Source organism: Parus major, chromosome Z (assembly GCF_001522545.3).
Source record: "Parus major isolate Abel chromosome Z, Parus_major1.1, whole genome shotgun sequence".
Taxonomy (NCBI): Eukaryota; Metazoa; Chordata; class Aves; order Passeriformes; family Paridae; genus Parus; species Parus major.
This window is the reverse complement of record NC_031799.1, coordinates 57,389,550-57,413,579: the sequence shown is the minus strand read 5'-3', so window position 1 is coordinate 57,413,579 and position 24,030 is coordinate 57,389,550.

Sequence of the window (24,030 nt, the reverse complement as noted above, 5' to 3'; positions counted from 1 at the left end):
TAGTGTTTTTCAGTATTATTTGGAAAATGCTGCTATGATTCAACACAGAGGTGTTCATGTGAGCATGACCCAATGTTCTACTGCACTTGTAAAATAGAAATAGAGAAAGCAAATGAAGAACTTCTTTTGTCACTGAAATTTAATCTCTAAGCAGGCAGCTTCAAGTAGATAATTAGATGTTCTGCTCAGCATCTGGGGAAAGACAAAAAGACAGCTTGGCTTTTTGTTCCTGGGAATGTCCTGTTCAGGTTGCTCCTGTTCAAGAACTGGAATGAAGCTGCTTGTTTGGGCTATGTGACATCAATCTCACATGAAAATGCAGTAACATTTAAAAAAATTTCAGCTTCTTGGACATTTTCAATTCATTTCCTAAATGCTACCCCTGCTATGTGACCTTGTGATTACAATACAAAGATAAAACTTTCAAATTATTCAAACTCTTAGGAGGATTATGTTGCACTAGCATATTTATTTTTCAAATGTGAATTTTAGAATGTGATTTCTTAAAAGTCTTTATAGTTATGAAATACAATCTCATTTGCTGGCCAGACACTTTCATATATACTTGGGTTAAAATGAGAAGCACTTTTCAAGATTCATCATAAAGCAGTTAAAATAGGGAGCACTCTAGAGAAAACTTATTGCCTGATGAATTTAAGGCAATTTTATTTATGAAAGTTCTGGTGCTTATGAAGCATAGTGGGTTTCTTTTCTGTTTAAGCAACAGAGATGACGGTGGTGTATTGCTATGCCACCTACATTTGACAAGGCAGTGGACTGTTTTGCTTAAAATAATCAGACCTTCTCAATGCTCCCTGACTTGGTAGTCACTGTTGTTGCAGATCCCTGATTATTGTGAAAGGTTGAATAACAGTGGCTACAAAGTAGTTATAGAAAAAAAGTTATAAAAAAATAATTTTTTTCTTGGCTGCATTTCAGTTTATGATATAGAAAGTGAAATTGCATCATGCTTCTATCAGTTTGGCAAGACCATAATTTTTGTATCTGTTGTGATAATTTTAGCTATATTGTCTGCCTCTGATATTGCTGACTGCAAGGTTAAACTGACCCTGATGCAGGTTATGATGGGATTAGGTGTTATTGTGCTTGAGGTTTGCAGAGAAGATGTGGAAGGTAGTGCATTGTGTGGTGCCTATAGTGGTCTGATGGGATCAAACAGTGATCAGAGTGACCTTTTCTGCACAATTTTCTCCTCATATCTTCCTGAAACTTCTGGAGATTCTTCCAGGAGTTAATGGAGTTAGAATTTTGTTGTAATTTTCTAGGACTCACAGAATCCTTTAGTTTAGAAAAGACCTCTGAGATCTTTGAGTCCATCATTTACAAGATGATATCCACCTCCTCAACAAGACCATGGCTCTAATTCCAGTCCATTTCTTGAACATCTCCAGGGATGGTGGTTCCACCCTGCCCTGGATAGCCCCTTTCAGTACTTAACCACCCTCTTTTTGAGGCGATTTCTATTGATGTCCCTTCATTTCATGGAAAATGAAGATTTTCTGAATATCTCTCAATGTCCCATTCTGCCTTATGGAAGATATTCAGCTTAGTGAAAGTGTTTTATTTAACATAAGATGATGAATGATTGACTAAGTGTCACTTAGGATTGTCATTCAAATGCTAGCAATGTGAATGAGGTACAGCTAAGACAGAAGTAAATTTATTTGCTTATATGGATCAACTGGTAGTAATAAACTAAAAATCAGCTCCCTCATTACATATCTGCTTGTGCTTTTTAAGCCAGTTTCCCCATAATTGAAGAAATAGTATGTAATGTATTGGAAAGAAAGAATATATGGCAACTACAAGAAGAGTGTGAAATGTGACATTTTATTTAAGATGACAAAGCTCAGGAGACATTTGTGAATATACATATCTACAAATCTTAATGCAGTCAAAGAGTAAGGTGTCCAGTCAATTATAGAAAGTCAAGTATTTACCTGCTGGTTACTATATTTAAGTAAATGCATCACTGAAGTGTTTTTTTTTCTTTCTAAACTCAACATTCTAAACAGGTTGTTAACTTTAGCTATTAAAAATTTAAGTTATTTAAAAGAAGTAGCAACATCCATTATAAAATTGGTAGTAATGAAGTATTGTTTGTTTGGTGAAGCTCACTGTGTGCATGTAAAATTGTCTGCCAGTTTGAAATCAAGATGGATGGTGTCTTTTATTTTCAAGGATTTCTGTATGATAAAGATAAATTGTTGTAGATTGTGACCACACTTTATAAACAAAATAGTGGCTACTCGTCATATATACAAAAAAATGAGAATTCATCTTAATTAAAGAGTTTTTTCCCTGCAAAAATGTCGACATTTATGAAAGCATAAAACATAATCTGTTTTTGAAGACTTAAAAAATTTATAAAGAATTTTGAAGAAAAGTAAGAATATATTTGCTATGGAGAGTTGTTTCCTTGAGGAAAGTTCATGTTTTCAGACCACTTTTAATGGCATGCGTGGTACTTTCTTTGCATATTGAAGTCAAATTGTTAATATAAAATTGTCTGGGTGCATAATCGTTCCTGCCCTAGGCTAAAGAATTCAGTTCTAAAAATGCTTATGTGCAAAAACATTTTGCTTTGCTTGTGATTTTGCTTTGCTTTCCTAAAATCTTTCCTTGTGAAAAAACAGTAATTGTACAAAGAAAACCCTTGTAAAGATTATATAGGAAAGTAATTTTTGTCTAATTGGAATTCCATGCAGAATTCCTTTGAGTATATTTAACTGTTTAAGTGATGAGATAATACTGGGTTTTTTTTAAGGAGCCATGGGGAAGGCTAACTTTACTTCTCACCTGCCAGCAGGTTTCATCTTTGGTTTTAGCAGCATCAGAATATGCTGCTCCTGAATGCTTTTAAAACAATTCCTGATTGTATCACTGAGTAATTTTTTTCTCTATTTGGATTTATTGAGGCCTGTGAAATTGTTGCTGTGTCAGAGTCTCGTGGGGTAACCTGCATGAAAAATCATGGAATTGCAGTAAGTAAGCCTTTCATTTGCTGCAGATGGAGCTGACCCCTTGTACTTCTAACAACTACAGACAATGACCTATATCTTTGAGTTCTGTATTAGTGTTATTTTCAGAGTCCTGCTCAGTAGTCAGAGCCTGGCTCTGGATAAAGGATTTTTATGAGTAAACTGTGTTGCTCCTTTTTCTGACTAACAGCTGGAATTGCCCAAAACATCCTTTATTCCCACTGTTTATCAGGTGGAATTGCCCCTTTTTATTTCAATGTACTAGGATTATATAATGGGAACTTGGAGAATGAAAGATTTGTATTCACAGCCAGCATTTTCTGTTGGAAAAGAAGATTCTGCAATGTGCATTTCTGTACATTTTCTGAAAAACAGCTTCATAATCACAAATTAAAGAAGGTTAATATCAAATTGCTGCAAAAATGTGTTTCAAGGAAGTAGTGAACTACTTGGTCTGTGCATATATTTTAATGATTTTGTAAAGCTGTTCTCACATGAATCAGCTGCTTTTTTCTCAATTTGATGTTGGCTTTCTTTCAGTGTTGCTGCATGAGCAGGTCAAATACACTATGTAATGATTCTATATTATTTTTCAAAGCTGATAAGTTCCATTTTCCATCTCACAGTGGGGCTCCTCAGATTTGAGGAGTGGCCAGCTTATAGAAGTGACCTTTGTCTTGTATCTAAAGCCTCCATGGAGTCGGCAGTTCAAGCCCATTTTCTCAGCCCGGGGCACACGGGGAGGAGCAGGTGACTGCAGGGGCTGGGAGCTGGCAGCCGTGTTCTTGCTTTTCCTCTGTCTCCCTTCATGATGTGCACCAGGAGCACAGCACATTTCTACCCTCTGTGTGCCATTGCCAGAACTGTCTATGTTCAGAACGAGGAGATCAGCTCTTAAGGGCAGTAGTAGTTTATACTGATGGTAATTTTGGATCTTGATCAGCAAACTTCTCCTTAAAAGCTGTCTAGCAGTGGGAGGATAGAACAAGCTGCATGGGATGTTCCAGAAATTATTTAATGATACACAAAAGTCTCCAAGGCAATCTGATTTGATGTAGACGATGAAAAAATAACTTTCAAATCTTCTCAATCTCATTTTATTGTGGGCTGAAAGTTTCTCTTGTTTGACTCAGAAAGGGAAGTTAAAGATATATTAAAGGCCAATCATGTCCAATTTATTTTTTGTTTGTTTGCTTGGTTGGTTCATTGGGGTGTTATTCTTTTTCTTTTTTGTTTGTTTGTGTGGGGGTTTGTTTGTTTTTGATTGTTTTTGGTTTTGTTTTGTGGAAAAATGTGTCTAAAAATGTTACGAGGAAGATTGAAGTTGTAGAATGTATTGTTTCTTCTGAGCCTTATCCATAACATGCTTGTCTGTGACAGTAGGAGACTCAACTCAAGTACACTAGCAATCCCTTCTGATCTTACATATGACAGCAAAGTTTAGTTTTACTAATATAATATTTATTTGGAACTACCAGGATCTTCATGGTTACTTTTGGAACAGATTGAACAGGAAGAGGAACAGCAGTTTTTTGTTAATTCTATTCTAATCACATCAATTGTGTGATTTAGTGGTGCAAGTCCAGTACAAAGACAAGTCTATATTTATGCCAGCACTTGCAAAAGGAGCCATTCTTTGGTCTTTTGGCCAACACAGATAAAAGGAGACTCAGCCATTTGCCATTCTGGTTCTGACTGTCTTGCCTGTTCTCTGTCCTTATTAAAAATTCCTTGCAGTAATTTTCCTGAGCTGATTTCTTTGGAATTACAAGGTGGGGAGGAGATCATCATTCTTATTGTTTAAAGGACCTGATCTTTGCATGGAAAGAACTGGGTTTGGTAAGCTGTGCTAAACTCTGTGGACTGGAAAACAATGTTCTCAGTATTTAGGAAATGCTGACATTTCATCTCCCTTTCAACTTGTTATGGAAACTCTGATTATCAGATAGCTTTAGAGAATTTTAAAAAGTATTTTGAATAAATAATGTCTAAATGCATACTTCTGATTTTATTTAGAACAAAATAGACTATTTCAGAACAGTATATATTTGAAACAGTTGTTTGAAATTGAAAGTTTCACTTCCAAAAAATCCCAAACCAACTTTTATATTTTTGGTTTGGCTTTCTGGAGCTGGAAAGAAAAGTCAAAACTTTTGTTGAAATTGCCAACAGTAATACTGTTTTAGATAATGTGATATTTTGGAGAGAAAATTTTTGAAGTGTTAAATTCTACCAAGATTTTAATGTTGAAAATCCTTGGTGCTGACTGCCATGTTGTACTGGGCACGTTTTTTACAGATACTGCCCTCCATGGGCCTCTTGGTGACACAGAGGAATAATAATCTGACAGAAAATGGATGATGGGAGATACCTTCAGTAAAGGACATCTGTTTTATTTGACTAACAACCTAGAATTAGGTGTTTCTCTAATCTGGAGAATAATCATGCAGTTGTTTTTCTTGCTGCAGCAAGAACAGTTTCTAGTCAGCAATGGAATTAGGGTGATGCTACAGTATTAAGTAGAAATGGTTGGATTGGAATAAGATATAACAGTCCATTTTATTTTGTTGTAAGTTAGGGTTCATACCCAATGCTTCATGAGCTCATGAACCCATGTTTATTTAAACCATTTTATATAGAACCTGAAGAAAGTTAGCTGCTCTAAAACAGTGCTCCATTTGAGTTGATTGATAAATTCTGCTGAGGGTATACCCTAGGCAGACTGCAGCAACAGCTTATCCTTCCTGCTTCCAGCATCTTGGCAGTGTGTGGTACTATGTTGCACTGGCATACAGGTTTATACTAGTCCTAATATCTTTGCACAGTGATGCATTGCACAACATGGACATATTCCTACATATGAAAGAAAAGTAGCAGAATGATTTGGTGTAGCTTATTTAGATAAGATTTGGTTTTTAATTAATTATATTTTCACATTTTTTTCACTTCAGTCGACTCTGAAATGCCAGCAATAGTGTATTATGTTTTCATCATCTGAGAAATTATCAAAAATAGCAGGTATATTTTGAATTTTTTTTTCCACTAATAATTGAAGAAAAGTTTACTCTTAGTCAGTGATGATTTTGCTGATTGTAGTCTGATAGCTACATCTCTGTTCTTTGGACAGAAAGAAACAATTTCAGAATTAACTTTTGCATTAGAATGAGCAACAAGATACTGTGCTGGTCCCTGAACAGGTCATGCATTCTCTGTGAGTGAGATTTTTGTGTAGCTCATCTTACCCCAAAGGGCACTCCCGTATTGGCCAGGTGAAAGAAACCCTAGGCTGCATTGGTGGGATTATGAACACCTCTCCCTTGACTGTAGAGGGAAGATGGCCAACTCAATGTGGACTCATAAATGGTAAGCACCTGAAATTAAGTGAGATGAATTTCACTTCTTTCGTGCTTTAATCTTCCATTTCCCTTTTCTGTGTCCTCTATCCTTTTCTATTCTCTTTTCCTATGTATGTTTCTTTCTCATTTAATGTTTCTTTTTGGAGTGTTGCTTCCTTGGAAGTTCTTGAAGCCCTTTCTTCATCTTTTTTAATCATCAGAAAATCCTGTACTTCTCACATATTGACATTGTTTTCACGAGGGTTTCTGTGCCAAATACCACTGTAATGACAGTGAAATATTCTTGGCCTCTGGCCAACGTCTTACTCCAGTACAGACAAATAGTTTCTTCTTTTAAGATGCATCAGACCTTCCTGACAGACCAGAGCAAGTTCCTCAGCTATTCTTCTGCCATTTGTACAAAAATGTAATGAAGAATATATTTAATGAAGAAAACTTCACATGGAGTTCCAAGAAAATTACTGTTTCCTTAATTATGAGTGGATTTTATACCTCTGCAATTTAGGAGTGTTTTATAAGAGCGTGCAGAGACAACTGTGGGTCAGGACAAAGTCCCTTTCCTAATATAATATTAAATGTAAACATGCAGAAGGGATTGCAGAGTTGGAGCATGGAATGTTGACATTAGTGCTTTTCAGCTGCTTGTGCCAAAGCTTTCCTTCCACTGAGTTTCCATTTCCCTTGCCAGGTGTGAAAAGAAAACTCCAGCTAGAAATCTGCTGTGATTTTAGTCAGTCTTGCAAGCTCAGTACAGAGCTCATGTCCTTCTCCTAGCAACCACTGTTCTGTGTTCCTAGAGCTACTGAAACTTCTTGGGGCAGAGGGATGAAAGCAGGAGATCACTGGAGGCTCAGAAGGGGCAAAGCACAATTCTCTCTGCTTTAATACCACTGGCACAAAGTGGAAATGCCCTGTATCAAACACTTCCTCAGGGGATGGCCCGGTCTTAGCAAAGGTGTTCCTTTGATATTACAGCCTGGCGTGGTCCATGTGTGCTACAAGTACTTTGGGAGATCTGCAGGGATCCCTGGCGTGGATACACTTTGCAGTGCACAATCAGTCAGGGATGTGGTGAGAATTCCTGCATGCCTGTAGTTTGTAGAACAGTACATGTTGTCTTCTCACCTCCCCGAGTCATTTCATGTGAGTCTGTGGGGGAACTTTGATTGGGAGAGATCTGCTGCTTTAAGTTATGTTTAATTTCCTTATTTTTCCTCCCTGTCCTTTGCTGCTGGTTGCTTTCCCAGAGACAGACTTTATATTTATTCTGTGTTGTGATATTAAAGAACTTTTGCTATGGTCATCATTGTTATTTCAGTAAACACTTTCCATAGGAACAGACACTGTTGCAGAGCATTTCTGACACGTAGCCCACATTCAGGTACTCTAATACAATGGCCAACATGTATTCTACTCTCTTTTGACCATGATGGATGTTTACCTGGAGCTGAGCTGCTGAAGTGAAACTGAATCATGAGATAAATTCTTCAGTTTGCTGGTTGTGCTACGAAATGAACAACATGTTTTGTTATTGGGTATTGGTATTGGGTAGTTCTGGTAGTTCTGAAAACTGTGAACCACTGTTTTTAACTCATGCTGAGGAGTGGTATGGTTAAGGTCACCAGTTTCAGTCTTCTGCTTCAGACCAACAGAGCAGGTATATTTTGTAGGACTAGTTTCCTTTAAAGGCATCTGACACCCCTAACAAAGCTGAAACTTATGCCTTGGTGATTCCTTCTTTGATACTTTACCAATGTACAATCACATATCTTCTAATATAGCAAGAAGAATTGTGAGATAGAATGAACTATCTCTGTTAGCCTGCAGAATTTGTGAAAACTTCTCTGGCTCTTTGAATCATAGGATTAGACAGGAGGAATCCCCCAAACAGGGGGGATTGTGATGCAGGACTTAGGCCCTGGCTTTAGCACTTGGAGCAAGGAGAGAATCATGTCCAGGAACTAGTGCTCTCTGTGTAGGGTGGGGAAAATTCACTTGGTCCAGTATCTCCTAAATACTACAGAGGAGACTGCACAAGTTAAAAACACCTCTTCATGCTTCCTAGCATCTTAAAATATTTGCTTCCCGACACAGGAAATCTTTAAACAGTAATGTTTAAAAGTTTTATGTTTAATGAAGAATATGTTTAATGAAGAAAACTTCACATGGAGGGATTCAGACTTCAGTAAGAAACCCCACCACCTTGTTGGAAAAGTAGTGCTTGCTGATTACATGAGAAGGTAATTTTGTTTGGTCTCAGCAGACCAGAGACCTAACCCTGATGCCTTGTAATCTCTTAAAATTCATGTATTTCCCTCTCCCTTCCTGAAAAATATTTCAGATCAGCATCCTTTAAAACACACAAACCCATCTTCTGAGTTATCTACAAAGTTGTAGATTTACTAGAATAATTAAAAAAACAAACTGTGATCTAAAAATTTATTAATAGGACTACTATTATGCTGTTTTCTATGAACTTGTTTTGTTAAGCAAGGTCTGAAAGTGTTCTGTTCTTTGCAAAGGGATATTTATGGAATATCCATTATTCAGAACTTTATTGCATATCAATAGTGTGGTTTTTTGCAAGGTTTTAGGCATCTGTTGATCACCTCAGTCTCTTCAATAATCACTCAAGCAAAGTTCTGCAGCATAAGAGAACAGATACGAAAAAAATGTGTTTCTCATGGAGTCAACTTTCTCTTCATATAAAGGAAAATTAAGTGATTTACCATTATAATACTTATAAAGAGCCCTGGAGATACAAAAATGTATTGCACCGATCTTGGAAACATAAATGCCTTCCTAGCATGATTTGGACATGGATGTGTAACATTTCCATAATAGCAGAGAGGTTCCGTTTGGAAATTATTTCATGATGGTTTAGAAAGAAGGAAACTGACTTCCCTGACTCTCTGAACAGCTCCTGGTGCTGTGCTCAGGACCCTTTGCTGGCTTGCTTCCTGCTGTGCCTCAGAGTGGGGACCCCACAGCAGCCCCATCACTGCCATACCAATTTTCCAACTGTTCTTAGTTGATTGCTGCAACCAACTAAGTTGGAAGTGCTTAGATGGTGGCTGCAAGCTGGATTTTCCCAAAAGCTGGAAAGTCAAACCACTGAACAGCTGTGTCATTTTCTTTTTTGGACATAGCTAGTATGAGGAAAAGAGTTAGGATATTGGGAAATCTGCTGAAAATCTCTAATTTCTTGTAAGACTTTTGACCCTGAAAAGCAGGGAACCTTGGAAAATCCCCAAGGTACCAATGGGAATACACAAAGCCTGTCAACCAAAAGAATGTTACTGTTTTTTTCAGAGATGTAATGAGTAGGAGATAAGCTAAACAGGAATTATTGATTATTGTGTTCTCCAAATACATTTTAAAACTGGTTTTCTGCAGCTGTGTATTAAAAGAGTTTTTCAACTTTTTTAAAGGTAGTGATGCCCATTTTTTTTGCCAAATAATATTAAATAACATACAAATAATGGCACCTGAAAGTGATGTTAGAAAGAACGTATTACTTTTAAAAAAAATTAGGAGATACTGTTACTAAGGACTTGATTTTATGGTTCAATATTGTTTTCCTCAGAAAGTTTCTTTCTGTGCAGAAGAAAGGCTTCTCCAAGGCTTAATTAGGATTCTTTTGCAAACAAAGCTTCTGTCTGTCAAATTGCTGTCTCATTTATTGAACAATCTGGAAGATGTATAGCTGACAAAGAAAGGAGTAGCAGGAAGACAAAGGATGACCTAGCAGTTATGACAAATCCGTGATGGCCCGGAGGATCTCTGCATTGCAGTAAAAATGGTTAACACTTGGCAAGGCTTTAGGAAATTGAAGAAAGGGAAATACCAGAGTGCTTAAATAACAATTGTGTTAACAACCCCATCATTAGGGCAGTCAGATTTTTTTCTGTTCCAGTTTTTCTGGAACCATATGTTCCTCTACATAAATAGAGTAAGGCTTCACTCATTAGAAACCTTCTGCAATTTTCCATTTGCTGTTAGCTAGATTTGCTTATGATTACGTAAATAAATTACTAAATCAATTTTTCTGTATTTTTAATTTTGTTATCTAAACTATCTCAGACTCCTTGAGCTTCATAATCAGTCTGCAGAGTTAGAAAGCTTTCTTACATACTTTTAGGAACAGTACTACTTTAAGAATTTTCTTCTCTAATGATCTTACAGTTTCTAAATTCTCATTCATAGGAGTACACACATTTTAAAAATTGTTTATTTTCAATAATTTTAAATGGATATTTGATAAAATTCACATTCTTGAACTCCCATACTAGCTAGAATGAAATGCTAAAATAAAACAAGCTTTTTTAAAAAAAACAGCATGTAGTGGTTTTCATGCTGTGGTTCAAAGGAAGAGTTGACAGTTCCTGGGTTACCAAAACAGGATGAATACTTCCTTGGAGCTGACTTTTGGATTTCTGTAAGATGGTGAGAGAAAGCTGCTGACATCACTTTACTTTTCTTGAAGAATTTCAGACTGGAGAACTTGGGAGGGTTATGCCAGTATCCCTGTGAGAGAATATCTCTCCTCATGTCCAATCCCTGATGCAGTGATCTGAAGGAGGAGTGTTTCTTCCCACAGATTTTTTTAAATTCTTCTCAAATAAAAAACCTCTTGTTGAATAAATCTCCTCAATAAGGATCTCAATAAAATGGATCTTCTTCTGCATACAAATGGAAGCACTATAAAACCACTACAGAATATTTTTATTGTAGGCTTAAGCAGGCTCCTGCTCCTTTGTGTGGGCTGTTTATACATTTTTTTTTAATAATGACAGCACTAATTTTCTATTCTGTCCCCTTCTGTTTCTGTTGATCAGAAAGAAATGCAGCCCATTTTTCATCATCTTGGCTTTGCTTGAATTTTTCTGCATAGTAATTATAGAGCAACCACTCAGTGGTTCTTCCAGATGGACATTCAACTATTATATATGGGTTTATTTTATACATTAAGTAGTTTCCTTCATGGTCATTCTGCTGTAGAGAGCATAGGATTGTGACAGATAATCTTTACTTATGTTTTCATTTGCAGGTTGCTTTGCTATAAGCAGACCTCCTCTAAGTCCTTCTACTACCTGGATCTATGTGGTTTATTCAGATTCAGATGCCTTACAGCTCTGTTTTGTGCTATGAAGACTGACTTCTCCCTGAGGGAAGGAGGCTTCTTGTTGCCCTGCAGTCCTTCACAGGAGTTAGGTCCTTGTTCCAATGGACCACAAGGATACTGCTACTTCCCAGAATGTACTTCCCAGGTCTTTTCCAGTGTCTGGCTCCTACAGGTAGGTAAGAGTAGTTCAGAGGAGCTCAGAGAACTCTCAAGTCAGCATGAGGCATCCCTACGTCTGTGTTCAGCAGGCCATCCACGTAGAGTCTAAATGCTCATGGCTTTCTGCTCTAGGAGTAAATTTCAGGTCTCTGGAGAAAGTACCCATCCTTCTAACAATTTTAATAATTTTGTCTGGAGAGAAGAATATTAGGAGAGTTTTACAGATGTGAACAAGAAAAAACAAAGTGTATAAAAATTCTAAAAATGGAGGGATTTCTTCACTGAACAAAATAACAAGAAGATGCAGGAGGAACCAGCTATTGATCATCTTAGAGAATCAGCATTCTGGGATATGAAATCCTTCATAATGATACAGTTCTTATCATGATCTTCAAAACAGTAGTTTCCCAGAGACTTGCCATAATCCAAGAAATTACTTGGAGAAACATTCAATGACTTGTAAAAGGTTGTGAAGAAAAATGGAAGGTATCTTTGCGACTTTATGACTGCAGTAACTGGAAAATTTTATTCAAATAAAAACAGTGTCAAAATGACTAAACACTTTTTAAAATTAAGGTCAAGAATCATGTTAATTCCACTCAGGTCAACAAAAATTCAGCACAGCATATAAATACAAAAAAGTAATTAATGTCTCACTTCCAGTGGTGTGATTTTTCACTCAAGGTACTGAATGTGGCCAATGTCTTTGTGTTCAACAGTTTCTCAAACTTCCCATATGGAAGAAAGATCTGTATATTTGCTAGACCTGTAGAGACTAAATTTGGCTAATGTCACATCATGACCTTCCTGTAGACCAGCATTTTATTCTAAATTACTTGCCCTGTGGCAACAATTTAACTTGGAAACCAAAGGCTAGGTGAGAAATCATGGAGGAGGGAGGGTGTGAATTAATGTTCCTCCCGCCTAATTGTGGAAGTACTGTTATCTCACTATACACATCTGTGTGAAGTGGAATTAAATACAGAGGACTTGGCTGCTGCCAGTTCTCTCCCTCTGTTGATTATGCAGGGGGCCAAGAGTAAATAGCTGAGTTGTGATGACTAGGTCCTAGATACCTGAAGTTAGGTGAGGTTAGATCCATTCTGTCTTAAAATTTGAAAGTGCTATACACATTTGCACGGTACATATATATCATGTGGGTACATATATACATATATATATATACATATATATCATGTGGTACATAGATACATATAATAGTTATGATTTTGTATGTTCAAGTGCCCTGTATGTATTATGTAGATATAATATGATTAGAATAATCGTTAATGATTAATTTTACATGTTATATACATGTAGATTTATATGCTGAGGATTTTCTATGCTATTAAAGAAGTATGATTAAAATGTGTTGTCATTTGCAACCACAGCTCTCATGTATCATGTATAGCCTGTCCAAAATTTAAATATTTGTTTTCTATTACGCCTTTCCCCTTTTCAGTGATGAAGATGTTTATAGAGTCATCTTACAGATATTTAACAGCTCATCCTGTCTTCACACTGAACCATAAACTTACCTGTGAGAATGCCTTTTTTTGCTTCTGACAGTGACAGCAATTGTGCCACTAGTTTTTTACACTAATCCTCACCTTTTTGTGGAAAAGGTAACACTAATATGATGAGTTTCTTTGCACCAGGGGAGTTTTTTGAGTACCAGGGGACTTTGGATATCTTTCCTAGTTTATAGTAGCCCAAATGTGAGGATTGCCCATGTTACAGAAGCTTTTTCATTTCTAGGACTGTTTAGGTACAGTTCAGTATAATTCCTGCAATGACAAGTAACTTAAATTTGAAGGGAAATTCATATCAAAGTAGATCAGTAGTTGAATGGCTGAATGAGGGTGGAAAATTTGGATTGTCTTTTTTCTGAACAGTTGCTTTCTTTTTTTCTTTTAGTGCTTGCAGGAAAATTTTGTGTTCCTTTCATTAAATAATAGGGTGCCATTAACTCCTAAATATGCCTCTCTTTTTTACTGGAATGGAATTAAATAACATTTTATCAGAGGAGTGCTCATGGCAAAGATGTACTCTAGGGCCTTTCCATAATTTATTTTCTCTTTTTCTTTCTTTTTTTCCTTTCAGAATGCTGCCCTTCCATTGAACTCTGCCTGGCAGACTTGGCTCTTGTACGGGTAGTACAGCTTTCTATTTATTATTAGTATTATTGTTATAGCTCTTGGGCACAAAATAACGATTCTGTGGGGGAAAAAAGAGGCAGAAGAGCAAACTCATTGGTCATTATCACTCAGGATATGTCAAACAAGTTTTCTTTTGTATTGATTAAATTTTCAGTTTTGTCTACCTGGGCACAAAGTAAATTAATTCCACAGAATGATTATTGATTTGACATACAGTTGGAAAGAACAAAAGTAAAAGGGTTTCTTTCTTTTTCTTTTGATTGATTTTTTTCCCCCCTAAGTTATTGCTTGGCAGTATTATGTAAGCAAAGCTATCTGACTGAGAATGAAGTTTCTTCTTGGAAAATGTGTTTCTTTCACTGCATTTAAACCTGCTGAGCTGATATATTAGGGGGTTAAATTTACAAATGCTGTTTCGGAAAATACAGTTAAACCCTGTAGGCTTGAGTTAAGGATCTGAGATAAAGTCTTTGGATTTGAAAATACAGGGCTTGTTGAGAGAATGCATGCTAATGCTTTGTGCACTTTGTGATGGGTGATAAAAGACATGATGTAGTAAGCCCAGCACAAGTGTAACAGTCTTTCTGTTTCTGAAAGAGGCTCTTTCTCCTCCAAATAAGATTTTACTAGCTTCAGGAAACATCCCTGCAGAACATATTAATAACCTAGTGCTTTGGGGTTGGAGGGAGTTGAACTGCACCTTCTACAAAGGGTGGTACTTATCTAATTCTAGATAAGGGTTTTTTCTGCTGGTCTCTCTCTTTTTCCTACTGTATGAAAACATAGCTTGTAATCTCTTAAAGGACAGTGTCTATCAATTGCACTCAGTTGTGCCACCACAGTCAGTTATTTGTGAATTATAAAGTTTGCTTAATTAAGTTATTATAAGAGTTTAATGCCAGTCATTTTCTAATTCGAAGTTGCAGTTGTAAGGAAGGGGTTTTAATAGCTATAAATATTCTTTCATGTAAGTGTATAGATATGCAAACCCAAGACCGTTCAAAAATACTTTCCAATTTATTTACTCTTTTGTTTTACAAAGAGTTGCAGAAAGTTTATTGTCTCAAACCTAGGTAAAACATATTGTGCACTAAAAACCTGTGAGACTGATGTTCCTGAAATGCTTTCTTGGGGGGAGAAACACCAGATCCAAATAAGCAATAAAATTGAATTAATGGAAATGCAGAATGCTTTGTTGGAAGAGACCATCTAATCCAACACCCTTGATATGCTGAGCAAAAGAAGTTGTCTTTCAAATATTGGAATTTTATTAATTTGTAAATATACAGACACATCTCTGGTTTTCTGCAAACACATCTTCTTTTTCATTTGAAAAACATGTTGGTGGCATTTGCAATATGGAGAATTTATTCAGTTTTCCCTGAATATGGGATATGCAGAAATTTTGATCATTTTCTTTTGGATGTATGTAGTTTGACAGAGCACACTGGCTATACAATGTTGCTTGAGATAGAGTAAATATTTATCTTACATTTATCGGTTTCTTTTACAGTTTTCTTACTCCTCTAAAAATTATATCATGAGAGTAAATGTAAGGCTTTCATGAGAACAGGAATTCTATGTTCAGATGCACCATGGACATTCCTGTTTAGGAGCACTCCACAGGCTTACTTTCACTTTGCCTCTCATCTCCATCTTCAGGGGAAAATGTCCTCCAGTGTCTCTCTAGGCAACATTTTTATTTTAGAAATAGGACAGGCAGAGCCTGAAAAGTGAGAAGATGCTTGACTTCTGGTGTATTTCTCAGAATATTGTGCACCTTCTCATGTTTTGGTTGTGACTGATACAACTCAGTACAGAGTTTGCTCTGGTCTTCCTGGGGTGTCTTCACATTCCTAGAACACTGAAAGCAGTTGAGAAACTTGGATTTTTATCAGGAAATCTCTGTTTCTGGTATTTTAAGCACTTGCAGGATCAAATAACAGAAAGGCATTTTAAATTTTTTTTTTATTATTTTTTTATTCATACTTTGATTAAGATTGGACACAATCATTAGCCAAAACAAATTAGCAGAACTTCTTTGACTGTTCCCAGAGAACCTAGTGGTGAAGATGTTGGTCAATATGGCAATGCTTCAAGGACTTGTGCAGGAAGAAGGTGCTATGTTGTTACCTGGATCTTGTGCATTCTTCAGGACATAATGAAAAATATGTTGATTTCATATCAACTCTATTTTAATAATCTGTATTTCCAATTTTATGTGTCTTGTATGTTTTATGATCTTCTGGATGTTCCCTACCACTTGAAAATAATTCCAGGCTTTTATGTATTGCAAGAGGAGTTTTTTCTTGCTTTGATCCTTAAAATAGATTTTTCCTTTATGTCTCCAAATGTTGAAAGAACTGTTAACATTCAACCCCTTCTGTTGGTTGTTTCCTATCTTAAATGTCAATCTTAAGAAAAGTGTCTTAGGGTACAAATGTCCTGAGACAGTGGCAAACACCTCATCAGTCCCAGCAGTGCTACAAAGCTGAAATCACATGTGACCCTAAGCCACCAGGGAGTGGATTTGTCTGTATTTTCTGTACTACAGATTCCTCAGAACTACACTGGGGTAGAAAAATTATAGTATAAATGTAAAAACTACAGTATAAAAAAAGTGGGGTAGAAAAACTTTGAGTATAAATGCACTCTAATTTCTTCAATATCCTCTCTAAAACATTTGGTGAAGGACTGTGCCAAAGATACTTCTTTTCCAGAATATAGGGACGGCTAACACATTACATTGAAGTGGTTCTCCAGGATTTGTTTGTAATTGCCTCTTGTTGTTCTTTAAAAGTCCTGAAACTTGAGAAACTTTTAGCACAACATTACACATTTCTCAGTCTCACATAAATAAAATGAAATCCATTATCTGTGAAATTCTTCAGAAAATTATACATTTTGCAAACAAAATTAACTTGTGACTGCCACAAGAAGTACAGATTTTATCTGACATATATTTGGACTGAGTGTTTTCTGCAATTTCTCCTTCCTAGAAACAGGTTTGTTTAAAATCTCTGCTGTCATTGAATCACTGATGGAGTCAAATAAACACAGACAATTCAAATTACATCTTTCTAGTTAATATTCAAATTGCTTGAAATTCTGCCAGAATTGGTACTCATTTTTTGTTCCAGAGGAGAGAAGCTGGGTGTAAGACTAGATACTCTTCTAAGACTATCCTGAACAGAGTCCTAGAGGACAGATGGTCCTGTGGTCAGCACAAGAATCACTTCACTTTTGCCTTTGGATACACAGTTGGGATTAAAGCTTGCAGTGGACTTGGATTCCTGAAGCATGCAATGAATATTAATTGAAGCATGTAGAGAAGGGCCCCAGAGCACACCTTCCTCTTGATAGCCTCTCAAAAAGTTTTGTACTTTCTGCTTTTTCTACCTATGGGTGCTTTTTAAGCTTGTTTATTTTTTAACACTTTTGTAGAATATCTTCCATTCTTTTATTATGTGTTTATTGATTGTCCCTTGCTTCCAGAAGATGGTCAGAGGAAGGATTTGAAGGTGCTAGCTGAATGTAAGGCTGCTGCTTTCTGAAAAGTGGAGTTGGTTGCCTGATTGTCAATTATGAACCAAGACGGAAAGGAAAGCTGTGAGTATTCACTCAATGAAAAAAGATTACTTATAGCACTATTTATTCTATTTTCCTATGAAAACAAATACTGGCCAGGAATTATTGAAGGTTTTTGTTCTGCTGACTCCAAATTATTTTGAACAATACATTAGTACTTTGTTAATGATTTTTTTTCTTCTGCCTGATTTTATGGAATATAAGAATAAAATAACATTGAATAAAAAAATAAAAGAACAAATAAAAAAAACATTGCTACTGAATAAAAAAAAAAATTTGCATTCAACCAATAACATTTGGCTATATTTGAGCCTTATCTTTTTTTTTCCTGGTTTCCAGTACTGCTTATGGAAGTGGAATGACCTGTAGGGATACTTTAAAAAAATCATAATTCAGCTCTGTACAGATCCCCACCATAAGATCTATGGGACACTGACATTTTTCCCAGCTGAGTTCTTCCTCATTATTGAATATGTGATCATAAATCTAATATGTTTATTCTATATTTATTTTTTTAGGGTTTTGTTTTTTTGGTTTTTGGTTTGGGTTTTTTTTTTTTGTTTGTTTGTTTGTTTTTTGTTTGATTTTTTGCAATTGACTTCCCTGGTCACTGATAAAGCAAAAAAAATTAATTTCACTGAGCAATCTTTCAATTTTTCTGTTTTAACTGGAAGCTAATATTTATAGAGAACATTGGACTCTTACCATTCCCCCTTTTGCTCTACTGTCATAATAGAGGGCTGTTGACTTTACACACCCTTAAATTTGACTACACTCACAGTATCATATGCAAGTTAAAAGAAAGCCTGGGCTTTTTTACATGCATCTTGGTCTCATGTCTAATGAACAAGGACACTTGAAACATACATTTTTGGAGAGTACCAACTTCTCTGATGTGTATCCAGTATGCTATTCCCTTGGTGTTGGGCAATAAAGGCCTCAATCAATGAAACACTAAATATGAGAACCAGTATGTACTACCATTTTGGGATGGGGAGGGAGGGAAATCTGCTTCTCAAGTCACTTTCTGTTTGTGCTATGCACTTTTAATAACCTTGTAAAGGCAGATCTTTAATGATTACTTCCAAAGTGCTGCATGTGCCAGCAGTGCACACCAGTGGTTGTCTGAAAGAACTATAGGGCAAGGGCACAAGTCCCCTTTTTTGCAGTGGTGTAAACTGAAATGAAGTATTGGGACCAATCTTTCTTTCACAAACTAGCTTAATTCTGAACAGTGTTGCAAAGTCTGCGGAACCTGCCACAGTCAGACCAATGAGTAGTATTTGTAGAACTTTCTACATTTTCTCCAAATATTTCTAAGGTATTTTCTCATTAATATCACACCAAATGCAATAATGTTTTCCCTTAGTAGCAGTTACCATCCATCCCTTATTCCCCTCTGTCACAGCTTAAACCCAGCTCACAACAAAACACCACACAGCTGCTTGCTCTCTTCCTCATCTTTGGGATCAGGGAGAGAATTGGAAGAGTACAAGTAAGATAAAAAAAACAACTTGTAGGTTGAGATAAAGACAGTTTAATAGGGAAAGCAAAAGCCATGCACAGAAGCAAAAAAACCCAATGAATTAATTCACTGTTTCCCATGGCAGGCAGGTGTTCTGCCACCTCTGGAAGAGCAGGGCCCCATAATGCGTAATGGTGACTGGGGAAGACAAACACCATCATTCTGAATATCACCAGATATTTTCCCCAGATTTATATGCTGAACATGATATGATACTGTTTGGAATACCCTTTGGTCAGTTGCAGTTACCAGTCCCAGCTGTGTCTCCTCTCAACTTTTTGTGTATGCCCAACTTCCTCATTAGCTGGGCAATTCTGTAGGCAGAAAAGACCTTGTCTCTGAGTCAGCACTGCTCAGCAATAGCAGAGTATCTCAGTCTTATCAACAACATTTTCAGCACAAATACAAACCATAGCCTCATGCTAGGTACTGTGCATAAAATTAATTATATCGCTGCCAAAATCAGCACACCTTTTTTTTTATCATTAGAAATTGCATTGCATTTTTGTTTGTCTTACTTTTACTGAAGAGTTGGAATCCCTACCAAAATTCTAAAATGTTGTGAAAATAATCTATAAAATCTCTCCTAAAATACTACTTTTCTATTATGCTAAATTGTTTTTCCATGTTATGGTGGTCGGGTTAAAAGTAAGTTAGGACTTCCTGGGTTTTTTTAAAACCTTTCATCACTTCTTTGCTTACCAGCCTTGTGGAAGGATTAGCAGTTAACTAGTTAGCTGTCTTCTTAAAAATCACTCATTACTCAGTTGCTCTGAAATATATCTCAAGTTCCTGCTCTTACCTGCTTAATGTGTATCTGAAATAACACAATTTGATTCATAACTGAAATATGTGCTATTGTAATTGAGTGTTAATTATGACACCAGTGGACAAGCATGGGAGTTTAGGAAATAAAATTAATTTCCTCTGTTGGCCTTTTAATTGCCAGTATTTAAAGGTGCCACCATATCGGTGTTTGGGTATAGATCCATTGATTGTGTCTGTATGTGTTTATAGAAAGTACCCTATAGCATAACCAATACCCAAAAAAACGTGATTTTGCATGGGTACAGAAAGGTCATCTGAGAGTACTTCAAAGAAAAACCCTTTCACCTTGCTTTGTGGGAAGGGAAGTAGAAGGGTCAGAAATTAAAAAGCATCAGAGTTTCTTCATGATCTTCCTCTTGGGGATGGTAGAGATATCGACACTACTTCTTCATGGTTGCTGTTACATTTCCTGTGCTGTCAGAAAGTAATAACAAGTATGTGCTAAAATGAGTTTGAATGGTATGCATAGCAAGAAACTTAAAGTCTTTCACTTTCTGGGTATAAGAACTCACAACTATTATTTTTTTCTAGTGGAAAACTTTCCAGCATAATCTTCTGCTAATTGATTTCAGCTCCATCAAAAGAATTTTAGTTATCAAAAGGTCTCTTTGAGAGGAAAACTGAAACTGCTGCCAGGAGGTATTTTTTTGACTTAGAAACCACAATGTCAAGACTGCATAAACAGAGAATAGTGGCAACAAAGAAAGTGTCAGCAACTAGAGCACTGTATATAGTGCAAAACATCTGATTGCACAACTCATCTTTGTAAATGATTAGAGAAGATATTTTCTTTGAAAGTTTATTTTGTTCATAATCTTGCAGAGCAAATACGAATAGTACTGAGTTGCAGTATCAACAAGATATTCACAGTTCCCCATGTTGCTGCAGACAAAAGCTGCCAGTGACAGGATCTGTATTTTTGTTGACCATGATATAGCTGGAACAAAAAAACATGGACAAAAAGCTTCTCTATGTTCTATCAATCATTCAGATTATTTATATTCTGCTTCAACTCATGTGTTATTTGAAATTTACAGAAGTTATAATTTGCATGTTTGTCTTCTGGCTACTGTACTGACATATTGAAATGTTGATCTTAGGTATCTGAATGAAGAAGTGTAATCTAGTATTTAGAGCAAAGGCTCTGGATGATTGAAATGCCTTTCTGTTTCCTTCTGGCCAAAAAAAATTGTTTCTATCAATATATTAGTATGGATGTTTTCAGCTGAAAAAATTGGGACTGAAATTACAGAAAAAAACCACTTAACACAGGCAGCCATGGTCAATAGTTCTAGAGGACAACAGAAGGTTATTGCTAAATACTACATGCAGCTTCTCTGCTCAGGTGAGAAAGCACAGCACCCAGCAGAGATGAGAGCAGTGTCCTTGTGTGCTTGTTTTGTTTCTTAGAGCTGTCCTAGGAAAAGTTAAATTCTGTTCATTTTTTAAAGCAGCATCAAGGGTAGCCTGTCCTAGTTCCTAACATCTCTCTTTCCATGTCACATACACAGAGGACAGCATGCAAGCTCTCTGCTTCAGGAAGATAAGGATTTCTGTGCTGTTGTGTTCCTCTGTCTGCAGTTCACCCTTATGAAGTCCTGGTAGGCTTTAAGGGTACAATGAGGCTTTACACAGATAGATACAAAGCATTTGAAATTATTTCCTGAAAAAAATCTATTTAAACTGGAGCTGATCAGAAAAAATGGGAATGACAAATATATATAGATGGCTGGGATTTGCTAAGGTGGTGACAGATGGCTGCCAGACTGTGATCCCTAGGCAAAATGGAGTTCCTGGAAAAGAAGGATTAGGCCTAAAACACTCCAGTGTACATAAGTACCAAACATGCACATGGGATTGTCCGATACTCATGTGTGCTAGAAACTAGAATATTGCTTGTGCAATTTAACACTGCTTTCCATGACGAAATTTCCTCCAAGTTTAAGGTTTCATAACTTGCCATTTCATCTGTGTATAAGTTTTCCGAACACATCTCTCCATAACACAGCTTTGTGAAGCCCAGAGGCTTTGCTGTGTGAAAAATATATCTTCTCAAGATATTGTTCAAGACAAATAGTGGTGATCTCTAAGGAGGTGTTCTGCTGGCTTTTCTCAAAAACTAGACTGAGGAAGGATAGAGAAAAACAATCTGTTTCTGGTCCTGCATATGTTCAGAGTCCATGGTTTGTGACATTGGTGTTATTCACGTGCTTGGAGAAACAGATGTTGTTTTGAATTTGTCCTGTCTGACATTCATTAGGTCATGGGCAAAATGAAATAAAATGCGGGTCTGAAACTTATGTATTAATTTTCTTCATAGTTTCTTGAGTTGGAACAGGAACTGCATTGTGGTTTTTGAAAGGTGCAAAAATCCAAACTCTAATAATGTTTGCCGACGCTGAATCTGCCTTCGAGCAAGAGCATATAAGTTTTTCACTTATAATTTTTAGCTTTCATATAATTCCTGTTCTGCCACACTGAAATTCAATATTTTAATCAACAAGATATTTGCAACAGATGCCATTTTTGTTTAACAACTTCTTCTATTTGTCTCAGAAAACTGGGATTTTTTTTTGCTGTTTAGCAATTGTAATACTTTTCTGTGTTGCTTCTGGTAGAATTTTGGTGTTTTCAGGTAGTGAGACCATGATGGTGCTCTCTAAACCTTTATATTAATCTTTAATGCAAATATTATTATTACAGCAGTATTATTTAACTAATACTGCTGTAAAGACATTTTGGAAAAAAATAAGCCTAAAAGTACCTTTATGCATTTCAGAGGAGGCAGTTAGGTGTGCAGACTGACTTTTGGTTTGCTGCTGTAAATGCAGAATGAAGCATATCTTGGTGTTTGTAATATAGTGCTGTGATTGAATCTGCTCTGGCTTTCATAGCTAGCTGGAAATTAATTGGAAGTGAGTGTCAATCAAATTGACCTTTCTCTTTCTCCCCTGTGCTTGTAGAGTTCAGCCTGATGTAACATACCAAAAATTCTTTTAATGCAGTATTCGTTCAAAGGTTTTGTATAAAGAGTCCTCCATAGGCATTCAGCAAATTTCTACAGTTCCCAGTATCAACCTTTTTATCTCTTTGCATTAGAGGGTGAGAATAGAATGAAACTACGCAGACAAATGAGAACAATTTGAATGTCTGTGACACATTTAGTGCCTGAAAAACTTCTCACACTTAATCTTCTGTAAAGGTAGGTCACTACTTTCAGGAGTTTTGAGTCACTTTTAGTCTTCCTATCTTTACTGTGGATGATCTTTTGCTATAGTTAATTCCCTGAAAACCTTTAACAAAGAACTGCCTAAGAAGCAGCTTTTCTCAATGATTTGTTTGTTCTCTTCCCTTTGTCTCATGAAGAAAATCAAATAAGACTTGAAAGTAAAACACAAGATGGATGTTTGGAAATAAAATAGTTCTTTGGATTCTTTGTAGAGTCTGGATTAAATCCCGACTCCTTGTAAATCAGGAGAACTTTACTGTTGACATAACATTGAATTTGCAACAAAGTTCATGCACCATATTGTACAAAATCTGGAGGTTAACTACAGTGTTTCAGTCAAGACATTTGCTGATTTTGCTTTATTCATTCAGCTTCAAAAGCCTGAAAATACTTGATTTTAATTTTGTCTTGAGTGAATATATCATATTTAACTGATGTTAAATATCGAATGAAAAAAACTTTCTTATACAACCTGCATGAAGTGCTTTCCATAAAAATCCACATAAGGTGAATTTTATACTTTATTAATTAAAAACTTTGATGTCATTAGAGATCCCTGCATGAGAATGCCCTAAATAGGAACTGTAAGTTCAGTCTGTAATTTAAAACAACCAATATTTGTGCTGGTACTGAATGGGTTGTCTAGGAACAGGAATTTAATCCAGACAATCCTCTCTTGATATGCAAAAGTTCAGACTGGAATTCTAGTTTTAATCTGTATAATTAAAACCTAACACAAAATTTTTGCTGTATGGCACTGAAATTTAAGAATAAGTAGAGATAGAATAAGCTTAAAGGAAAATCTACTCAGAGGTTCACAGATTCCCTTAAGTCTTTTGAATTCAATTTCTTTGGTAGACACTCAACTTAGTGACAAAGACTATTTGCAGAAAATACTCCCTTGAGAAAATTTTACTTTATTCATCTCTTCTCCGGATATGTTTGTATTTACTACCCAAGTTACCAAGGTAATATGCTTTTTTCCTAAATTATTTGTCCTATGGAGGAGTGACACTGCCCGCTGTGGCCCGTAACGCCTTAGGCTAGCTCTGCTCACTG